Below are 21,861 nucleotides of genomic sequence, written 5' to 3'. Positions count from 1 at the left end.
GATCAATAAATGCCTGCGCCAGTGTCTTAGCATTGGGCAATCCAGGAAAAGGGATGAAATGCACCATTTTTCTAAAACGATCCACCACCACCAGAATCACAGTCTTCCCCGAGGAATGAGGCAGGTCCGTTATAAAGTCCATGGACAGATGTGTCCAAGGACGGGAAGGAATGGGTAAGGGAAGGAGAGGACCTGATGGCCGTGAATGAGGGACTTTGGCACGAGCGCAAGTCTCGCAGGCTGCCACAAAACCCTCAACCGACTTACGAAGCGCAGGCCACCAGAATCTCCGAGCGATGAGATCCAGTGTGGCTCTTGCCCCCGGGTGCCCAGCAAGGACCGTATCGTGGTGTTCCTAAAAAATCTTGTGTCTTAAAGCGAGAGGCACAAACAACCTCCCAGGAGGACAAAGATCAGGAGCCTCTGACTGGGCTGCCTGCACCTCTGCCTCCAATTCAGAAAAGAGAGCAGAGACCACCACACCTTCAGCCAAAATGGGACCCGGGTCTTCAAAATTCCCGCCTCCCGGAAAACAACGTGACAGGGCATCTGCCTTCACATTCTTAACTCCAGGGCGGAACGTGACCACAAAATTAAACCTAAAAAAGAACAAAGACCATCTGGCCTGTCTCGGGTTCAGACGCTTGGCTGACTCCAAGTAGGCCAGATTTTTATGGTCAGTAAATACGGTAATAGGGTGTCTGGCTCCCTCTAGCCAATGGTGCCATTCCTCAAAAGCCAACTTGATGGCCAACAATTCCCTATCTCCCACATCGTAATTTCTCTCTGCGGAGGAGAGTTTTTTCGAGAAAAAGGCACACGGTCGCCATTTGGCAGGAGAGGAACCCTGAGACAAGACCGGCCCCACACCCACCTCAGAAGCATCAACCTCAACTATGAAGGGTAAAGAAATATCAGGTTGCACCAAGATGGGAGCGGAAGCAAAACTCTCCTTGATATTAGAAAAAGCCTTACGCGCCTCTACTGACCAAGAAGAAAAATCTACCCCCTTTCTGGTCATATCAGTGAGTGGTTTAACAATAGAGGAATAATTCAAAATAAACTACCTGTAATAATTGGCAAAGCCCAAAAACCGCATCAGCGCCTTCTGATTCTCAGGAAGCTCCCACTCAAGCACAGCGCGGACCTTCTCGGGGTCCATGCAAAAACCAGAAGCGGAGAGAAGGAACCCCAGAAATTGAATTTCTGGAACCGCAAGCACACATTTTTCCAGTTTCGCATATAATTTATTCTCCCGCAGGATGAGCAAGACCTGACGTAAATGTTCCTTATGAGTTTTGAAATCAGGAGAAAAAATCAAAATGTCATCCAAATACACTAATACAAATTTTCCCATCAAATGATAAAAAATGCTGTTCATGAAATGCTGAAAAACAGCTGGGGCATTCATCAAACCAAAAGGCATAACCAAATTCTCAAAATGGCCCTCAGGGGTATTGAAGGCCGTCTTCCATTCGTCTCCTTCTCTGACCCTGACCAGGTTGTATGCCCCTCTTAGATCTAATTTGGAAAAGACTTTAGCCCCAACAACCTGGTTAAACAGGTCCGGGATCAGAGGAAGCGGATAAGGGTCACAAATAGTGATACTGTTCAGCTCCCTGAAATCCAGACAAGGTCTTAAAGAACCATCTTTTTTCTTAACAAAGAAAAAAACAGCGGCAACAGGTGACTTCGAGGGTCGTATGTGTTCTTTTCTCAGACTCTCAGAGATATAAGCACGCATAGCGATCCTCTCAGGTTGGGAAAGATTGTATAAATGAGATTTAGGCAGTTTGGCGCCTGGGATGAGATTAATAGGGCAATCGTACTCCCTGTGCGGGGGCAAATCCTGAACTCCACTCTCAGAGAAGACATCCGAAAATTCAGAGAGAAAAGATGGTACAGTCTTAGTAGCAACCTTGAGAAACAGATGTTGTGAGGCAATTCTCTCTGCAAAAGTCACTCCAACCATTTATTTGCCTCGCTTGCCAATCAATGGTGGGGTTATGTTTAGTGAGCCAAGGTAGCCCCAACACTAGAGGAGTAGGCAAACCGCTAAGGATGAAACATGACACATCCTCAACATGAGCATCACTCACAATTAAACGGATATTGTGAACTATGCCCTTTAATGATTTCTGAGAAAGTGGAGCGGAATCAATAGCGAAAACGGGAATATCCTTTCCCAAAGTGCGCACCTGGAAACCATGAGTTATCGCAAATTGATTATCAATGAGATTGACCGCTGCTCCACTATCCACAAAAATCTCACAAAAAATGTTTTTGCTCTCTAGTGCCACCCTAGCCAGCAGGACAAAACGGGAACTACAAGCAAACGGAAAACCTTCAATTTCCGCCTCAACCCTGCCAATAGTAACAGACGGAACATTTTTAAAAGATTTTTTCCTGTTTGTTTCTTTATTACTCACAGAAAACTGCCTGAATCTCCTAGAGGGACAAATATTTGCCAAATGATTTATACCTCCACAACAAAAACAAACCCTCCCATGCGAGCTGAATCTTCTATTGTCAGAAGCAATCAACCCCAGCTGCATGGGCTCCTGCTCTGAAGGGGCTGACAGCGACTGAGACCCCTGTGCACAGAATGGGACTGCTGCACTGTCCTGGGACTGAGTATGACAGGAAGGGGACATCTCTCCTCTCTCTCTAAGACACCTGTCAATACGAACAGCCTGAGACATAGCAGAGTCCAAAGAAATAGGCCTCTCATGAAAGGCAAATGCATCTTTCAATCCCTCTGAAAGACCATGGCAAAATTGACTTCGGAGTGCAGCATCATTCCAACCAGTATCAACTTCCCATCTCCAAAATTCTGAGCAGTATATTTCTGTGGATTGTTTACCCTGGCATAATAGATGTAGTCTAGACTCAGCCAGAGCAATACGATCCGGATCATCATATATCTGACCATGGGCTAAAAAGAATTCATCCACTGAACGAAGAGGCCGTGCCCCCTCCGGCAGCGAAAAGGCCCAGGACTGAGCATTACCCCTGAGCAGCGATATAATAATCCCCACCCTCCGTTCCTCATCACCAGAGGAATGGGGAAGAAGGCGAAAATGGAGTTTGCAAGCCTCTCTAAAATGCACAAAATTCTCACTACCCCCGGAGAACGTATCCGGGAGCGAGATCTTAGGCTCAGAACAAACTCCATGAACGCAAGCTGAACCGGTCACCTGAAGCTGAGAAAAAGTCTTACGGAGATCAGCTACCTCCAATGAAAGACCCTGAAACCGGATCCATGCTTGAGACGGTTTTGGCGGCTTATAATGTCACGGACGGTGTACAGGAAACAAGACAAAGCAACATGCATATATGACTGAGTGGATCCAAAGCTAAGGAACCAAAAGGGAGACCCCTGCACAAGACCTGAGACTTTCCCTGGCTGCTCAGCCTATGCAAAGATCCCAGAGGTGGAAGGTTGCATATCCACGTACCTCGACTATATAACCCCTGAACACCCTACAATAGTGAGGGGACACGACCACTGGCTCCCTACACCAGACACGGAGGGAGTCAGGGTCACCTGGGATCCAGCAAACAGAAAATAACAGATAAATGTTCAGCACTTAACTTTGTAGCAGACTGGAAAACAAGATCAGCATGCACACACACTCCAGGAAGTAGTATAAGCCGCCCAGTAATGCATTATGGGGCGGAATTTAAAGGGATGCAATCAGTCCAACTCCATGACAGCTGAGAGAGGCTAACGAGATGAGGAACTGAACAGCACAACAAAGAGAACTCAAGGAGGAGGTTCTGAAAGGCCTCTGTCAGAGCTTCTCAGCTGTCTGATTGTGACACTGGTGCCTGGAGGCTGTTGCCTTGAGAAGTGTTCCGCTTTGGCGAATGGCGGCCTTGGCGCCGAACCCTTTTCGGGTTATACGTTGCCTTGTACCTAAGATCACCTGTAGTATCTGTTCGTCTCATCACCACTTTCCTGAGTCGATTCTGCACAGTGGTGAGGGAACCCACCCACATCCTGAACGGACTCGGCTTCTGGACCGGAAAGTGGTCAGCGGTCGTGAAACTGAACAAAGACGCGACTGCAGAAGACAGCCTCCAGCACCTGCCCCAGTCTTTTTCCCTCGGAAACTCCCACGGCCTCATCTACTACCCGGATATGCCACAGTTCTGCAGGAAATGTGGACAGAAGGGCCACGAGTTGAGGAACTGCAAGGAGGATCCCTGCCGAATCTGCCGGGTCATAGGTCACGAGACCAAAGACTGTCCAAAGAAGGTGGCGTGCAACCTGTGCGGGCTGGCCTCCCACGTCTACAAGGACTGCCCAAAGATGGACCGCACCTGGGCTTCAGTTGCAGCCCAGGCGGCAACACAGCCCAAAGAGAAGCCATCTAAGAAAGAGGGTAAGCGGACACCTCCCCCCGCCCACGCTCCCGTTCCCTCCTCCTCCTGCCCAACCTCCCGCCCTGTCGTCACCACCACTGAGGATATCCACATCCAACTCCCCACCACCTCAGTGGCACCCTCCCTTGCCCCCAGCCCAACCCGCCCCGTCGTCACCACTACAGCAGAACTAACCTCTCCTCCAGCTGCTGTAGCCCTCTCTATGGAGGAATTTCCCCCTCTTGTCTCCCCAGATGTCAGCCAGAGGAAAGGGAAGAGAAAGGATAGGGACAGCCCCGTGGCTGATCATTCCAGAAAGAAGATGCTCGAGGTAGAGGACGTGGCCTCACCCAACAAAGAAGAAGAAACAGAACTGCAGATGGAAGAACCGGTGGCCACTAACGAGGACCCCGAACAGCAATCCCTCCACCCCCCCAGTAGCCTCGACGAGACCGAAGTGGAGGAAATAGTGGCCAACGGGGCAACTGCCGACCCGATGCGGCTACAGATAACCCTAGAGGAGATCATAGCCACCTTTGCGCTGTTGCAGGGGCAACCCACAGACAGCGAACAAGAAATAGAGGAACCGCCGGACGTCCGGAGTGGTAACTAAGCTGTATCGTTCTCTGCTAACCTTTTTCTTTCTCTTACATGATGGCAAACTTTAACCTTTTTTCCATCAATGTTAGGAGCATTAGGGATCGGTCTAGACGTCAGACGATACTAACCTTCCTTACTTCTCAGGTTGCCGACGTTTACATGTTGCAGGAGTGTGCTTTGCCCCCCTCTAGGTCCTACAACCACCTGGCCAGGCAGTGGTCCCTTGGCACCTCCTACTGGTCCGGTGGCGGCAGCTGTAAGTCGGCTGGGGTTGCCATCCTCCTCAGGGGAAACGCGTTCACACTTGACTCCGTCCAGGAGCTCGTCTGCAGCAGGCTTCTTGTCGTAGACGGCTCCTGGGCGGGAGAACCGGTTAGGCTTATCAACGTGTATGCCTCCCCTGACAAGGGTGAGCGACTGGAGTTATTCCAGGCCCTACGACCGCAGCTCGCTACCACCAGGGCCGTAGTGATGGCCGGGGATTTCAACTGCCCGATAGAAGGCGACGGACGCAGCTCCGGGACCTCAAGCAAGCTAGACGTCACTTCCAAACTGCTTATCGAGATGGTGACCGAAGCGTCCTTGCAGGATGTTGTGGGATCCATGGGGAACGGCTCCATTAATTATACGTGGTGCCGGCCCGATGGCTCACTTCGTTCTTGGATCGACTTTGTGTTTACCTCTCGGGCAGTCAGGCGGCGTAGGCACTCTATGGTCCCCTGCTTCTTCTCCGACCACAGGGCCATTCAGGTCCAGTGCACCCTAGGCACCGGGTTTCCCCCGGGCCGTGGGTCCTGGAAGCTGAACAGCGCTCTGCTGAGTCGGGGAGATGTGCTGGCGGAACTTAGAGAGGTCTACATAGCCTGGCGGAACGACAAATGCTTGTTTAAATGTACTAGTGACTGGTGGGAGTATGTTAAAGTCCAGTTTCGTTGTTTCTTTCAGGCCAAGCAACAACATCAGGCGTGTGAGAAAAAGAAGGCCTTCAGAGCACTGCAGCGTGAGTTGCAGTCCCTGCAAGATCTTCACCGGTGCGGCTGGGACGTGAGAGAGGACCTGGATAAGACCAAAAAGAGCCTGAAAAGGCACTTTGAGGAGGAATCCAGACAAATCGTCTTCCGTTCCAAAGTGGAAAACCTGGACAAGGATGAGAAGTGCAACTCGTTCTTTTTCAGGAAACTCCACACCGGCCACACGCCCCTGAATGAACTCCGAGACAAAGACGGCAACATTCGTTCAGGGAAGGAGGAAGTAATGGGAGTCGTCACAGACTTCTACAGCGACCTCTACTCCCTGAAGAACACCGACCGGAAGGCCACCAATAAATTCCTGTCAGGTATCACTAACCACCTTGATCCGGCAGGTGCGGAGGCCATGGATGACCCTCTGACGGTGGGGGAGGTGCTCTCTGCTGCTAGATCCTTTAAGTCCGGCAGGACCCCGGGCAGTGACAGCCTCCCAGCGGAGTTCTATGTAGCGCTGGGGGACCTGATCTGTCCGGACCTGTTGGAACTCTATGAGGAGATGGTGGTGGAGGGTACAATGCCCCCATCCCTGAGGGAAGGAATGATCACGATCCTGTATAAGCGGAAGGAGGAGAGATGTGACCTGAAAAACTGGCGTCCCATCTATCTCCTGAACGTGGACTACAAGATCCTCGCCAAGGTACTGGCCAACCGGCTGAAGGTCGTCATCGGCGGAATCATCCACCCGGACCAAACCTGCGGCATTCCAAACCGCAGGATCGCAGACAGCCTCGCTCTTGTGAGAGACACGGTGCACTACATCCAAGACCGCCGTGTTCATGCCGCCCTGGTTAGCCTGGACCAGGAGAAGGCATTCGACCGGGTCTCTCGCAAGTTTATGGGCAAGGCGTTGCGCAGGCTAGGTCTAGGCAGGAGGTTCTGTTCTTTTGTTGACCTTGATATTTGCAGCACGGTGCTGGTGAACGGTTGGAAGACTGACCCCTTCCCTGTCCTCTCTGGGGTCAGGCAGGGCTGCCCTCTTTCACCTCTCCTTTTTGTTTGTGTTATAGAATCCTTCGAGGAGGCTATCCGGCAGAATGGGGAGATCAGAGGGATCACCGCACCAGGACCTGGACACTACGAGGTCAAGTGCTCGCTGTACATGGATGACGTGACCGTCTTCTGCGCTGACCAGCGTTCGGTGACTGCACTCGTCCAGATCTGCGAGGAGTTCGGACAAGCTTCAGGGGCCAAAGTCAACTGCGGCAAGTCAGAAGCCATGCTCTTCAGGGACTGGCAACTGACCTCTTCTGCCCCCTTCCCATTCAACATCAAACCAAACTTCATCAAAATCCTTGGAGTCTGGTTCGGGAAGGAAGGCGCAGCCCTCAAGTCTTGGGAAGAACGCTTGGCCAAAGTCAATCAAAGAATCGGACTGTGGAGCCTTAGACACCTCACGATTGAAGGGAAAGCACTCGTCAACTAAGTTTTGCCTGTGCTCCAGTACACCGCACAGGCATGGCCCCCTCTCGCCACCGTTTCCAGGGCCATCACCAGGACAGTCTTTCGCTTCGTCTGGGGATCTAAGATGGACAGAGTGAAACGAGCCATCATGTACAAAGAGCCCCGCAAGGGCGGAAAGGGCATACCGGACCTGCTCACTTTACTGGGGATCGCCTTTGTTTGTGACAGCGTTCGTCGGACTCTAAGAACTGCTAACGGCTCTGCAGGCAAGGCTATGTCTCGCTTTTTCCTCCTACCCCTCTGGAGGGGTCTGGGCTGGGATAAGTGGGACAGCTCCATCCCTTACAACTGGCATGCTCCCTGGTTCTACGAGGATGCCGTCAGGTTTGTGAGGGAACACCAGCTGGAGGGCCTCAAGCCCGACCTGTGGAGGCCAAAAACTATCCACAAACTAATCAGAGCAAAGGATGTGGTGGAGTCAATTCCAGGGATCCACGACGACACCATAGAGACAGTTTGGACTAATGTGTCGTCAAACAGGTTGACCAACGGGCATAAGGACTTGTCATGGATGGCCATACAGGGAGGACTGCCAATTCGGTCATTCATGCATGCCCGCAACCTGTGCAAAAACCGGTACTGCCCCAGGTGCCCTTTCGTGGAGGAAACATCTTACCACCTGTTTTGGGAGTGCCGCTTTGCACAGCGCCTGTTGGACGCCCTGGAACATGAACTCAAAGACTCGGTGCCCAGGAACAGCCTGCAATGCATTTCGGTGCTGTATGGACTATTTCCTGGGATTCATACTGTTGAGGCCATCCAGGAGGCCTGTCGCCTTATGAACTGTTTTAAGGATGCTATTTGGGTCTCCAGGAACCGGCTTGTGCTCAGGAGAGAGAACATGTCTGTCCTTGACTGCCGCAGACTTATCCACAGCCTGCTGCGGGATTACAACATCTCCGAGGACGTAGACGAAGAAGAGGACTGAACCCCTCTCCTCCTCTCCCCCCTCTTCTTCCCGCGTGTGTTTTTGTCTTGTCAATAAAGCTTCGGGCATGTGATTTTAGAACACAAAGAGTGAAAAAGAGCTTGCTCTGTCAATTCCATGCATTGACCTACTCTACTTCGGGTAGTCTTTGGGTGGGACTGTGTTCGCCACACTCTGAGGACTGCAAATGGCTCTGCAGGCAAGGCTACGTCTTACTTCTTTCTCCTGCCCCTCTGAAGGGGTCTAGGCTGGGACAAGTGGGACATCTCCATCCTTACAACTGGTATGCTCCGTGGTATTACGGGGATGTCGAAGTTTTTTAGGGAGCATCAAGCGAGCCTCCAGCCCGAATTGTGGAAATCATAGAAGATCCACAAGCTAAACAGAGGGAAGGACTTGGTGGAGTCAGTTTCAGGGTTCCCTGATGATACCCCAGAGACTGTATGGACTTGTGTCTTCAGACAGGTTAACCAACAGGCTCAAGGACCTGTCATGGATGGCCGGAGCGTACTCTTGGCTTCGGCTGGGGGTTGCCTTTTGGTATTGGTGTCATGGAACCATGAACCAGACGTACAACAAGAGATAAGTGGAAATAAGAAGGCTTTATTGAAAATCAAGCTGTAAGGCAAAAGTCCAAACGGATGGCTAAACCGAAGCAGGGTCTTGCGAAGCCAGAGGTCAGGAACCAGAAGGGTAGTCAGACGAAGCCTGGATCAGGAACCAGCAGGGTAGTCAGACGAAGCCTGGATCAGGAACCAGCAGGGTAGTCAGACGAAGCCAGGATCAGGAACCAGAAGCAGCAGCAGTCTTAGAAGCATGTGAACACAGGAGGACCAAGCAAGGAACTGAAGCCACAGACCTCCTATATATATGAGCTAGGCATCCAGCTCCTCCCAGTGGGAAGGAGAAGCCGCAGGGTGGGAGGCTACAAGAAACCCAAAAACCAAGATGGCCGCCAGCACATGTCAAACGAAGGAGAACAGCAAGAAGGTAAGACCATGACAGTACCTCCCCCTCAAGGGCCCCTCCTCCACGGAGTAAAGAACGGTTTCTGAGGGAAGCGTGCGTGGAAGGCTCGGAGCAAGGCAGGAGCATGGACATCTGCGGAGGGAACCCAGGAACGCTCCTCTGGACCATAACCACGCCAATGGACCAAAAACTGCACCCGACCGCGGACCAGGCGTGAGTCCAGGATATTGCTCACCTCATACTCCTCACGATTGCCCACTTGGACCGGACGAGGCCGAGGAACCGAGGAAGTGAAACGATTACACACCAGTGGCTTCAACAGGGAGACATGAAACACGTTGGAGATCCGCATGCCGGGAGGAAGCGCAAGGGCATAGGCTACCGGGTTTACCCTGCGAAGCACTCGGAAGGGACCAACAAAGCGAGGCGCCAGCTTGGGAGTGGGCACTCGAAGGTTGAGGTTGCGGGTGGACAACCATACGCGGTCTCCGACCTGGTAGGAAGGAGCGGGCGCTCGTCTGCGATCAGCCTGGAGTCTCTGGCGCTGCGCAGAGACCTCAAGGGACCTCTGGATCTGTACCCAAGAAGCACGTAGGACGGAAAGGTGATCCTCCACAGCCGGAATATCCTGGGGAGAGAATACCTCCGGTAACACGGCAGGTTGGAACCCATAATTGGCCATGAAGGGAGACGTCCCAGAAGAAGAGTTCACCGCCGTGTTCCTGGCAAACTCAGCCCAAGGCAGGAGGTCAACCCAATTGTCTTGGTGATCGGAGACATAGCAACGAAGGAATTGCTCCAAGGCCTGATTGGATCGTTCTGCGGCCCCATTGGACTGAGGGTGGTAGGCCGAGGAGAAAGGGAGATGAATCCCCAACTGGGAGCAAAAGGCGCGCCAAAACCTGGACACAAACTGACTCCCCCGATCCGACACAATCTCCTTGGGCAAACCGTGCAACCGGAAGACCTCCCTGGCAAAAATCGAGGCCAACTCTTGTGCAGAGGGTAACTTCTTGAGAGGAACACAGTGGCACATTTTGGAAAACCGATCCACAATCATGAGAATGACCGTATGGCCTTGGGATGCAGGGAGGTCCACAATGAAATCCATCCCCAGGTGTGACCATGGACGCTCCCCGGTGGCTATGGGTTGCAAAAGGCCCAACGGAAGGTGCCGAGGGGACTTACTCTGGGCAAAAACGGAGCATGCCGCTACATATGCGGCGATGTCGGAACGTAGAGAAGGCCACCAGAACAGACGTGAAACAGCCCAGGACAGCTGATTCTTTCCAGGATGCCCCGCGGCCTTGGAGTTATGGTAGGTTCGCAACAACCGAGTGCGCAACTCCTCAGGCACAAAACATCTGCCGTTGGGTCTCCCAGAGGGAGCACCAGATTGAGCCGCCAAAATCTGCTCACCCAGGGGAGAGGTCAGGCTGGTGCGAATGGCGGCCAGGATCTGATTCGGAGGTATGACCGAAGTCGGAATCGACTCCTCCCCGGACAGCTCGGAGTACTGCCGTGATAAGGCATCCGCTCTGATGTTCTTGGAACCGGGTAGGTAGGAGACCACGTAATTAAAATGTGACAAGAACAGAGCCCATCTGGCCTGACGTGGTGTCAATCTCTTGGCCTCAGAGAGGTAGGTCAGATTCTTGTGGTCCGTCAGGATGAGAACCGGAACCACCGAGCCCTCGAGCAAGTGCCTCCATTCTTTAAGGGCCTGCACGATGGCCAATAACTCCCTGTCACCAATCTGATAGTTGCACTCCGCGGAAGACAGTTTCCGGGAGTAAAACCCACAAGGAAGCAGAGGACCCTCTGGTGTTCTACGCTGAGACAGAAGGGCGCCTACTCCCGTCTCAGACGCGTCCACCTCGAGGACAAAAGGCAACCCAGGGTTGGGATGCGACAGAATCGGAGCCGACACAAACAGCTTGTTCTCTCGTAACCGTTGCAACACTCGTCTGACATCCAGAATGTGGGCCTCCATGGATTCAGAATATACCAAGATGTCATCCAAATAGACCACCACACACTGCTGCAACAGGTCACGGAAAACATTGTTGATGAATTCCTGGAAGACTGCGGGCGCATTGCACAACCTAAAGGGCATAACCAAGGATTCATAATGACCGGTCCTGGTGTTAAACGCGGTCTTCCACTCATCGCCCGCCTTGATCCTTACCAGGTTATATGCCGCCCTCAGGTCGAGTTTGGTAAAGACCGTGGCCCCTTTGAGGCGATTGAACAGCTCGGAAATCAAGGGTATCGGGTAAGCGTTCTTGATCGTGATGCGATTGAGACCCCTGTAATCGATGCAAGGCCTCAACTCACCGCCCTTCTTTTTCACAAAGAAAAATCCAGCCCCTGCCGGGGACGAGGATTTGCGAATGTGTCCGCGTGAAAGCGCCTCCCTCACGTACTCCTCCATGGCCTCATTCTCCGCTACCGACAGTGGATAGACTTTACCACGAGGAGGAACGGCACCAGATTGTAACTCTATGGCACAATCGTATGGGCGGTGCGGAGGTAGGGCAACCGCACGCACCTTATCAAATACATCCCGGTACTCCTCGTATTCAGGAGGCAACAGAGAGTCCGAGGAAGTACACAGCAACTTGACAGGCCCATGGATGCAACTAGCCCCACACTGAGGTGACCACGAGAGGATCTCGGCCGATCTCCAATCGAAAGTCGGATTATGCTTCTGGAGCCAGGGGTACCCCAAGACCACCGAGTAGTGTGGAGACGAAATAACCTGGAGACAGACCGACTCTCTGTGAACGGCACCAATGGCCATCCCCACTGGAAGGGTCTCCTGAGTCACGTGTGGCGGCAGAAGGGGTCTGCCGTCTATCGCCTCAAGAGCCAGTGGGGAACCTCGAGGCTGCAGAGGAATGGAATTGGCGGCAGCGAACACACTATTAATGAACAAACCACCAGCACCAGATTCCACCAACGCCTGGGTCGTCACCGAGCCCCCGACCCAGGAGAGGAAAACAGTAATCAGTGGTTTGTCAACACGGGAAACCGGGGACGAGGAGACTCCACCCAAGATCTGCCCCCGACAGGATCTCAGGTGCGAGCGTTTCCCGGACGGTTCGGGCATGCCAACCGAAAATGCCCACCGAGACCACAGTACATGCATCGGCCCTCGCGTCTCCGGAGTACCCTCTCCCCCTCGGACAGGTGAGCAAACCCCAGCTGCATGGGTTCACCCCCAGACAAGTCATCCCCAGGAGGCGTGGGAGGAGAGGGAGGCACGGGTGGGACAGCAAACGTAGGCGCCAATCTGTTAGAAGACCTCCGCAGGCTCTCCTTAAAGGAAGGTCTCTCATTGAGTCTGGTGTCAATCAAAATCAGGAAAGAAATAAGAGACTCGAGCTCCACTGGTAGGTCCTTAGCTGCAACCTCATCCTTCAAGGCATCCGAGAGACAATGAGAGAAAGCAGCGACCAGAGCCTCATTATTCCAGCCCACCTCTGCTGCCAGGGTACGAAACTCAATGGCGTATTCAGCTACGGATCGTGAACCCTGTCTGATGGACATAAGGAGCTTCGCAGCAGAGGCAGCACGAGCCGGCACATCGAATACCTTCCGAAGAGAAGCAACAAAACCGGAAAACTCGGCAACCACCGGATTGTTGTTCTCCCATAAAGGGCTGGCCCAGGCCAAGGCCTTGTCCGAGAGCAGCGAGATCAAGAAGCCCACCTTTGATCTCTCAGTAGGAAAGGCATGTGGCAGCAACTCGAAATAAATGCCCACCTGGTTAAGGAAACCTCGGCACTGAGTTGGCTCTCCCCCAAAGCGCTGTGGAAGGGGGGCAGAACCGGTCATACCCCGAAACACCGCAGGCGCAGCAACAGGTGTCGGGGTAGACTCTGGCGCAACAACCGGAGCGTCAGTAGGAGCGGGCCCAGGAGCGACAACCGACCCATCGGCAACGGAAGCTAAATGAGCCGTGCTTTCAAGCAGAGTTTGCAACGCCACAGCGAACCGGCCCAACAGGTGATCCTGCTGATCAAGTCTGGCAACCAGCGTAGGTAGCGAGGATGGCCCTGTACCGTCAGAATTCATGGCTTGGTCCTAATGTCATGGAACCATGAACCAGACGTACAACAAGAGATAAGTGGAAATAAGAAGGCTTTATTGAAAATCAAGCTGTAAGGCAAAAGTCCAAACGGATGGCTAAACCGAAGCAGGGTCTTGCGAAGCCAGAGGTCAGGAACCAGAAGGGTAGTCAGACGAAGCCTGGATCAGGAACCAGCAGGGTAGTCAGACGAAGCCTGGATCAGGAACCAGCAGGGTAGTCAGACAAAGCCAGGATCAGGAACCAGAAGCAGCAGCAGTCTTAGAAGCATGTGAACACAGGAGGACCAAGCAAGGAACTGAAGCCACAGACCTCCTATATATATGAGCTAGGCATCCAGCTCCTCCCAGTGGGAAGGAGAAGCCGCAGGGTGGGAGGCTACAAGAAACCCAGAAACCAAGATGGCCGCCAGCACATGTCAAACGAAGGAGAACAGCAAGAAGGTAAGACAATGACAATTGGTCCCTTGCAGGTGCCTTCTGGACCGGAGGGCTAGGATAGGTTTATGAGGGGGGCCTTCTCTTAAGGGGAGGACCTGCGATAGACCGGGTTATCAGTTCTTGGACTTGTAGCTAAGATCACCTGTTGTATCTGTTAGTCTCAGTTTAGTATCTCATACGTCCCCTATCTGGCGACCATATATTAAAATAATTTCCTCTCCTACTACAGTTAGACAGATGCAAAAGGGCTGTTCTTAATTTAAAACTAAATGACTTTGTGTCAAAGAGACACTCCACAGACAAATTTCCTAACCGACTACCATTTGGGTACTTTCACACTAGAGTCAAAGAACTCCGGCACGCTGTTCCGGCGGGTATACAGCCTATCGGATCCGTGCTGCTGCTAGTGCACTCGTGCCCCCGAACTACTGCTCCGGGCACATTGACCATAATGGGGGAAGGCTGGAGTTCTGGCGGCAGCACGGCAAACATGTCGAGAGGTGGCCGGAATAAAACTGCGACATATGAAACTATTACACAACAAGGTCTACAATTAGAAGAATCTAACATGACCGGAATACTCAACAATTCAATTCAACAACAACCAAAAGAGTATATGTGATTCCTTGAATAAAATTTGTTTTTATTGAAATTCATTTAAAAAGTGTATATAACACTAATACAAACAGCATATATAGTGAGAGTATCCAATATTTGCTACATCCGTGATGCCCAATTACTATAGAAATTGCAACAATCATGTATTGATATCAAATTAACATACTATGTGCCTGACTATGTGGAACTGCAGGATATAAAATCCTTACTGTGTTCAACCGCACTGATGTCAATCTATTGGTCTGATTGAAATAAAGTGACTAATGCATGTGAATGAACTTCATCTGAAGTTCATCAATACCTGTATTTGTTGGCGTTATGGATGGGGGTGCTGCTCCTCGTTGCGCGTTTCGTCATCTTTGACTTCCTCAGGAGGAGTCGACATATGAAACTAGCCTAACACACAATGCAAAAGGACTGTTCTTAATAAAAATTAATTCTATTATTATTATTTTTTTATTACTGTAGTCCCCAAAACATTGTAAAATGGGAAAAAGAACACACAAAGTGCCCTGGAGTAACAATGGCTGGGTGCGGCTATATATATATATATATATATATATATATATATATATATAAACTTTTTTTTATAAAAAAAATTTTCTTTCTTTTTTTGGTTTGTTTTTCGGTAAGTGTAGAGAATGCACAAAGTGCACTGGAGAAAAACAATGGCTGGGTGTGGCCGGTATATGTATAAAAAAAAAATTCCCTTAGTTTTTTGGTTACTGTAGGCCCCAAAACATTGGGGAATGGAAAAGAGAATGCACAAAGTGTGCTGGAGTATAACAATAGCTGGGTGCGGCTGGTATACTTTTCTACTCTGGCCAAGGGATGGACAAGTCCTGTGCGATCCATGCCTCGTTCATTTTAATTAGCTTGTCCACATTGGCTGTGGACAGGCGGATGCTCTTTTCGGTGATCGCCCCCCTGCCGTGCTAAACACACATTCACTGGCTGCAGGGCAGGCCAGCATCTCTAAGGTGTAAAGGGGAAGCTCAGGCCATGTGCTCTATTTGGAGGCCCAGACGTTGAACGGGGCAGACCTATCAGCTAGTACTTGCAGGCGTGTGCACACTAACTGTTCCACCGTGTTGCTGAAAAGCTGTCTCCTTCTAAGACGGTCCGTATCAGATGGTGGTGCTGGATGTTGTGGTGTGCTGACAAAGCTTTCACATTTCGGCCATGCTAACCCTACCACCTGAGGTGTCTTCCTCCTCTGCCTTCGCCTTGTGCTTTCACTGAGCCCCCGCTTTCAGATTGATAACGCCATCAGTAGCACATCTACCAGTGTGCAATTGTACTGTCACGGTCATATTGGTGTTTGACCGTGACGCGGTTGCTGTGCAGACTGGTTGCCAGAGGCAACGTGTAGTTTGTGGTTTGCATGTTCACTTCCCCTTTAAGGTGTGCCTCTCTGCGGTTAATCTTCTGGCTAGTGGGGATTAAGGTGTTTCCTGGGTGTGGCTGAAAACTTGATATAAACCTGTGGCTTGCTGGTTGGGTGCAGTTGTACTACAGCCTTGTCTCTGTGTTTCTGCCCAGTCCTTGAGGGCCACCTTATGGAACATACATTGTCTTTCCTTATGTCTCCTCCATTTTCCCTACATTACCTGTTGTTATGTTTGATGTGGGTTTATGTTCTGGGGTTGTTGTACGTCTAGTTATTGTTCCGTGACTGGTCAGTGTTTGGTGTATTCTGTCCGGCATGGATGCTAGATGTTCCCCTGTCTGTTGTGGCCTTCAGAAGAGGGCACAGCATGTGTCGCCTGCCGTTTTTTGGCACATATGCTAATCCTCCGGAGGGAGGGTGAAAGGGGAATCCTGTTAACAGTGCAGTTCTCTGTAACAGTGGTTGCAGTTGGTGTGAACCGCCACCTGTGTTTGGGTCTCCCCTCGTCCATGTCTCCGTGGTTCTATCACTTATGTTGTGGTGGCTGGCTGAATTCCTTGTTGAACTGGCTTTGGGGCATGTTGGTGGGGGATGCATGCTGGCAGCGACTTGGTGTGAACCGTAACTGAGTGTGGATGCAGTTATCAGTGCGGTCTCTCCTGGCTGTTTGGTGGCTGGCGCCCTGGTTCCTGTGTGTTGCTCCAGGGGCTGGCAGCAGTTCTGGGGAGACTCGCTTGCGCTGACACTGATTTAGCAACTTTTTTTTTATTTTTTCCCCCTTCCCCCATCCCTGTTTGTGGATTCCTCATTAGCTTCCCCTTTTCTGTTGGGGGGGCTTTGAGGGGTGGGAGTGTCAAGGTCATATTGGTGTTTGACCGTGACGCGGTTGCCGTGCAGACTGGTTGCCAGGGGCAACGTGTAGTTTGTACATGCACTTCCCCTTTAAGGTGTGCCTCCCTGCTGTTTGGTGAGCAAGGGGTTAATCTTATGGCTAGTGGGGATTAAGGTGTTTCCTGGGTGTGGCCGCAAGCTTGATATAAACCTGTGGCTTGCTGGCTGGGTGCAGTTGTTCTACAGCCTTGCTTGGCATTGGAGCTTTGCTCCTTGCCTGGGTGTTTCTGTCCAGTCCTTGATGGCCACCTTATGGAACATAAATTGTCTTTCCTTATGTTTGCTCCTGATTACCTTCCTCACTTGTTATTTGTTAGGTGTGGGTGTATGTTCAGGGTGTGTTGTATGTCTTCATCGTTGTTACATGTCTGGGCTGTTGTTGGTGTTTGTCCCTACATGTATGCTTGATGTTTGCCCTGTATGTTGATGCCTGTTTGCAACGCTGCTTGGGGCTGCCATGCACTGTGTGAACATGGGGGGCTCTGGCAGAGTTGGCATGCTGGATTCCTGTGTGGGTTGTTTGTACTGTGACCTGCTGTGTGTTTGGGCTACTTTACTGATGCATGGGTTCTAGTTATGGAGGCTTCGGCAGGTAAGTGAGTTTTATTGTTGTTCTTACCTGCCGATCCTCTTGCTGTGAATGGTTGCTCCCTGCTGCTAAGTGAGGGATTTCCAGGGTGACTCAGGATATTAGGTATCCATGGTATGACCTGTCCCACCATCAGGGTCCGCTCATATGGTTAGGAGTTAGGGAGAGGATTAGGGACGCAATAGGAGGTGACCTACTCCCTGATCCCAGCATCCTGGCCTTGTTGCTACCATTATCCCTTTACATTGTACGGTGGGGGGGTTTCCCCCACTCCCCACTGTGACATGTACTTGAGTATCTTCCGATCATGCTCTAGTGACGGAATTAAGCTTGGCACGTTTTCCTTGTAGAGGGGATCCAGCAGGGTACCCACCCAGTAATCAGCACTGGTTAGAATGAGAGCAACTCAGCGGTCATTGTGCAAGCACTGCAGCATGAAGTCCTCTGTGGGAGGTGTATCGTCTGTGTCCTCTGTATTCCCCCCAGCCATGCCCACAAACTGATTTGGGTGCCACCCTGCTGTGAATGCAGATCCTACTTTTCCTCATCATCATCCTCCAAAACGGTGTTATCACGACCGGCGTGCCGATCACATACGCGACACAAAGGGAGAGAAAAGGTAAGACCCTGTCCAAGGGAGAGGGAAAGGTGGTGACCCCTAACTTACCTTGAGGCTGGCACCTGACTGCCCTGACGTCCCTAGATGGGTTCCTCACCCGTACGCCGATCACGTGCCTAAAACCCTGGCTTTCCCTAAGATGAGCCCTAGGTAATGAATAGGGCGGTGAGAACACTAGACCTCACCACTAACACTAAAGGAAAACACCAGGGAGAGGACAGACAAAACATATAATCCCAGTTGGGCGACAACAGGGGACAACAAAAGCCCAACAGGGATCCGGAGGGTAACGCTATGGAACGACAACCAGGAATCACAGTGGGTCAGTATAGAAGTCCAGGCAGGAAGCTCTATATCTGGCAACCAGAGAAGTGGGAGAGGAGAATATAAGGAGGTTGGGAGTGACAGACAAGAAACAGCTGAGGAGAAGAAGCTACGGATCCCTGAGTGAGACAAAAAGGATTGCAAGGCAAACACAGAAAGCTATCATTAAGAAGCAGCATGATCTTTAGACATAGAGCGTGCAGCCACCCGCTGGGACTTCCTGACCCCGGGTATAACAGAGTCAGACGTGGCTCTTGACACCCTCGTGACAGTACCCCCCTTTCCACGAGGGGCCTCCGGACACTCAGGACCAGGTCTCTCAGGATGAGAAGCATGGAAAGCCTGAACTAACCTGTTGGCGTTTACCTCTGATGCTGGAACCCACATTCTTTCCTCGAGACCGTACCCCCCCCAATGCACCAGATATTGAAGAGAGCGGCGGACCCGACGAGAATCAACAATTTTGGATATTTGGAACTCCAGATTACCATCAATAACAGGAGGGGGTGGAAGCGGTGCCGGTTCTAGAGGTGGAACATACTTTTTGAGTAACGACTTATGGAAGACGTTATGGATTTTAAAAGTTTGAGGTAGCTCCAGGCAAAAAGCCACGGGGTTAATGATGGCTACTATTTTGTAAGGACCAATGAACCTAGGACCCAGTTTCCAAGAGGGAACCTTTAACTTAATATTCCTAGTAGATAACCACACATAGTCATTCACTCCTAGGTCCGGACCTGGCGACCGTTTCTTATCAGCCATGCATTTATATTTACCTCCCATATTTCTCAAGTTAGCTTGCACCTTCTGCCATACAGATGAAAGAGATGACGAAAACCGTTCCTCTTCGGGAACCCCTGATGACCCCCTTCTTTGAAAGTACAGAATTGGGGATGAAAACCATATGCACCAAGAAATGGTGACTTGCCAGTGGATTCCTGATGGCGATTATATATAGCAAACTCAGCTAACGGTAAATATGATGACCACACCTCTTGGTTTTCAGACACAAAACACCTTAGGTATGTCTCAAGGTTTTGGTTGGTACGCTCAGTCTGTCCATTTGACTAAGGATGGAAAGCTGAGGAAAAGGACAAGTGCACCCCCAAACGGGAACAAAAAGCTTTCCAAAACTTTGAAATAAACTGGATTCCCCGATCCGAAGGGACCCCGTGAAGCTTCACGATTTCACTGATGAACACCTGAGCAAGAGTCTTAGCATTAGGTATTGCGGGTAATGCAATAAAGTGTACCATTTTGCTAAACCTGTCTACTACTACCAAGATAACTGTTTTACCCGCAGACAAAGGTAAGTCAGTGATGAAATCCATTGATAGATGTGTCCATGGCCTATTGGGAATGACAAGTGGCAATAAAGACCCTGCTGGACGTGTATGAGAGACTTTCGCGCGTGCACAAGTAGAACAAGTAGACACAAAATCCATTACATCCTGACACAACTTTGGCCACCAAAAACGACGAGACAATAGCTCCAAGGTTGCTTTACTGCTCGGGTGCCCAGCAAGTGCAGAATTATGATGTTCCTTCAATAATTCGAGACGCAGGTTTAACGGTACAAACAATTTCTCTGAGGGGCAAAAGACTGGGGCGTCCCCCTGGGCCTCTAACACCTTTCCCTCCAGAACAGAGTGTACAGCAGAGACAACCACTCCTCTTTGTAAAATGGGTACCGGATCACCAACATTACCCCCTCCAGGGAAACTACGAGATAATACGTCTGCCTTGGTATTTTTTGCCCCAGGGCGATAGGTGACGAAAAAGTTAAACCTGGTAAAAAATAGCGACCACCTAGCTTGTCTAGGGGTGAGACGCTTAGCCGATTTGAGGTACAGAAGGTTTTTGTGGTCCGTAATCCGTGATGGGGTGGATTGCCCCCTCTAAGAAGTGACGCCATTCTTCAAACGCTAGTTTAATAGCTAATAGTTCCCTATTGCCAATATCATAGTTCTTCTCCGCTACAGATAGTTTTTTTTAGAAAAGAAAGCGTAAGGACGCCATTTGCCAGGAGACGGACCCTGAGACAGTACAGCCCCCACTCCCACCTCTGACGCATCTACTTCAACAATAAAAGGCTGGGAGACATCAGGTTGGATTAGTACAGGTGCCGAGGTAAACCTCTTTTAGAGAGGAAAATGCAATTTTAGCGGCAACAGACCATTTAGAAAAATCAGCCCCCTTCCTAGTCATGTCAGTACGGGGTTTGACAATCACAGAATAATTTTTAATGAACTTGCTATAGAAATTTGCAAAACCCAAGAACCGTTGCAGTGCTTTAAGGTTCTCAGGAAGATCCAGGGCCGGATTAACGTAGGGGCTGATTGAGCTGCAGCTCCAGACCCCTATCATAAAATAGGCCCATCTGCCAGCCAAAAGGCCGTCGGGAGCGGCCGGCACTAAAAGTCCTCTGTTAGTTTGTACACAGCGCAGCGTGCAGGAGGGATAACCGCGGGCGCACTGAGTTCATATCCGGCGGGCCGCGGCATTACAAGAACAGCACCAGCTGCTCTGACGTCCTGCCGCCGGATATACGTCACAGGATATCCGGCGGCAGGACGTCAGAGCAGCTGGTTCGGTTCCTGTAATGCCGGCCCGCCAGATATGAACTCAGTGCGCCCGCGGTTATCCCTCCTGCACCACAGCAGTTTCGACCAGGCCAGCACATGGACAGTGACGGCCCACAGCGCTCGGCCACACGGAGACAGGCAGCAGCAGGAGCTTCTGGAGGCTGCAGGTATCAGACAAACTCATCTAGTTGGAAGGGAGGGCAATCATAGTGCTGTTATGATTTATGGACACAGCTATTAGCATGCTTAGCCAGCCTTCTATCTGGCTTTGCATCTTGAGAGTCACAGTCCACAGGCTGTTTCTGAGCCTGTGGACTGTGACTCTCAAGAAGCACACCCAGATAGAAGGCTGGCTAAGTATGCTGAGAGCTGTGTCCATAAATCATAACAGCACTATGAAAATTACTGACTGGCTAAGCATGCTGAGAGCTCAGTCTAAATAACATAACACATAAATAAATTACTGTTTCTAGCTGCTAGTCCACAGCAGCTAGAAACAGTAATTTCTTTAAAGGGATTCTGTCACCAGGTTTCACCCCTCAGCTAAAAATATGCTGATGTTCAGGGCGTCTTCACGATTCCTAATGTGGGCTTATAAATGTCATCTGTGGGCTTATTTAGCTAAAAAAAACTGCTTTTACTAACCTGTCAGTCAAACAAATAAGGTGCCCAAGGGGATGTTAATGGATGCAAGGTGCCATCTGCACCCGCCGCCGTTCGTGCCCAGCGCCGCCTTTCCGGACTTCTGTGCCGCCTCCTAATCCCATGTGCCGCCTCTCGCCCTCCCTCCCTCCCCCCTCCTTCTGCTGTAAGATTTTGCGCACAGGGCTCTGCCTGATGCGCCGTGCGGACTTCTCCATTTGGCTTCTTACAGCGAAGTGCTCATGCGCCGGCACTTCGCTCAACCCCTGTATGCGCAATATCTTACAGCAGGAGGAGGGCGAGAGGCGGCACAGAG

This window comes from Bufo gargarizans, chromosome 3 (genome assembly GCF_014858855.1).
Source record: "Bufo gargarizans isolate SCDJY-AF-19 chromosome 3, ASM1485885v1, whole genome shotgun sequence".
In the NCBI taxonomy this organism is placed as follows: Eukaryota; Metazoa; Chordata; class Amphibia; order Anura; family Bufonidae; genus Bufo; species Bufo gargarizans.
Note: the sequence above shows the minus strand (reverse complement) of the source record.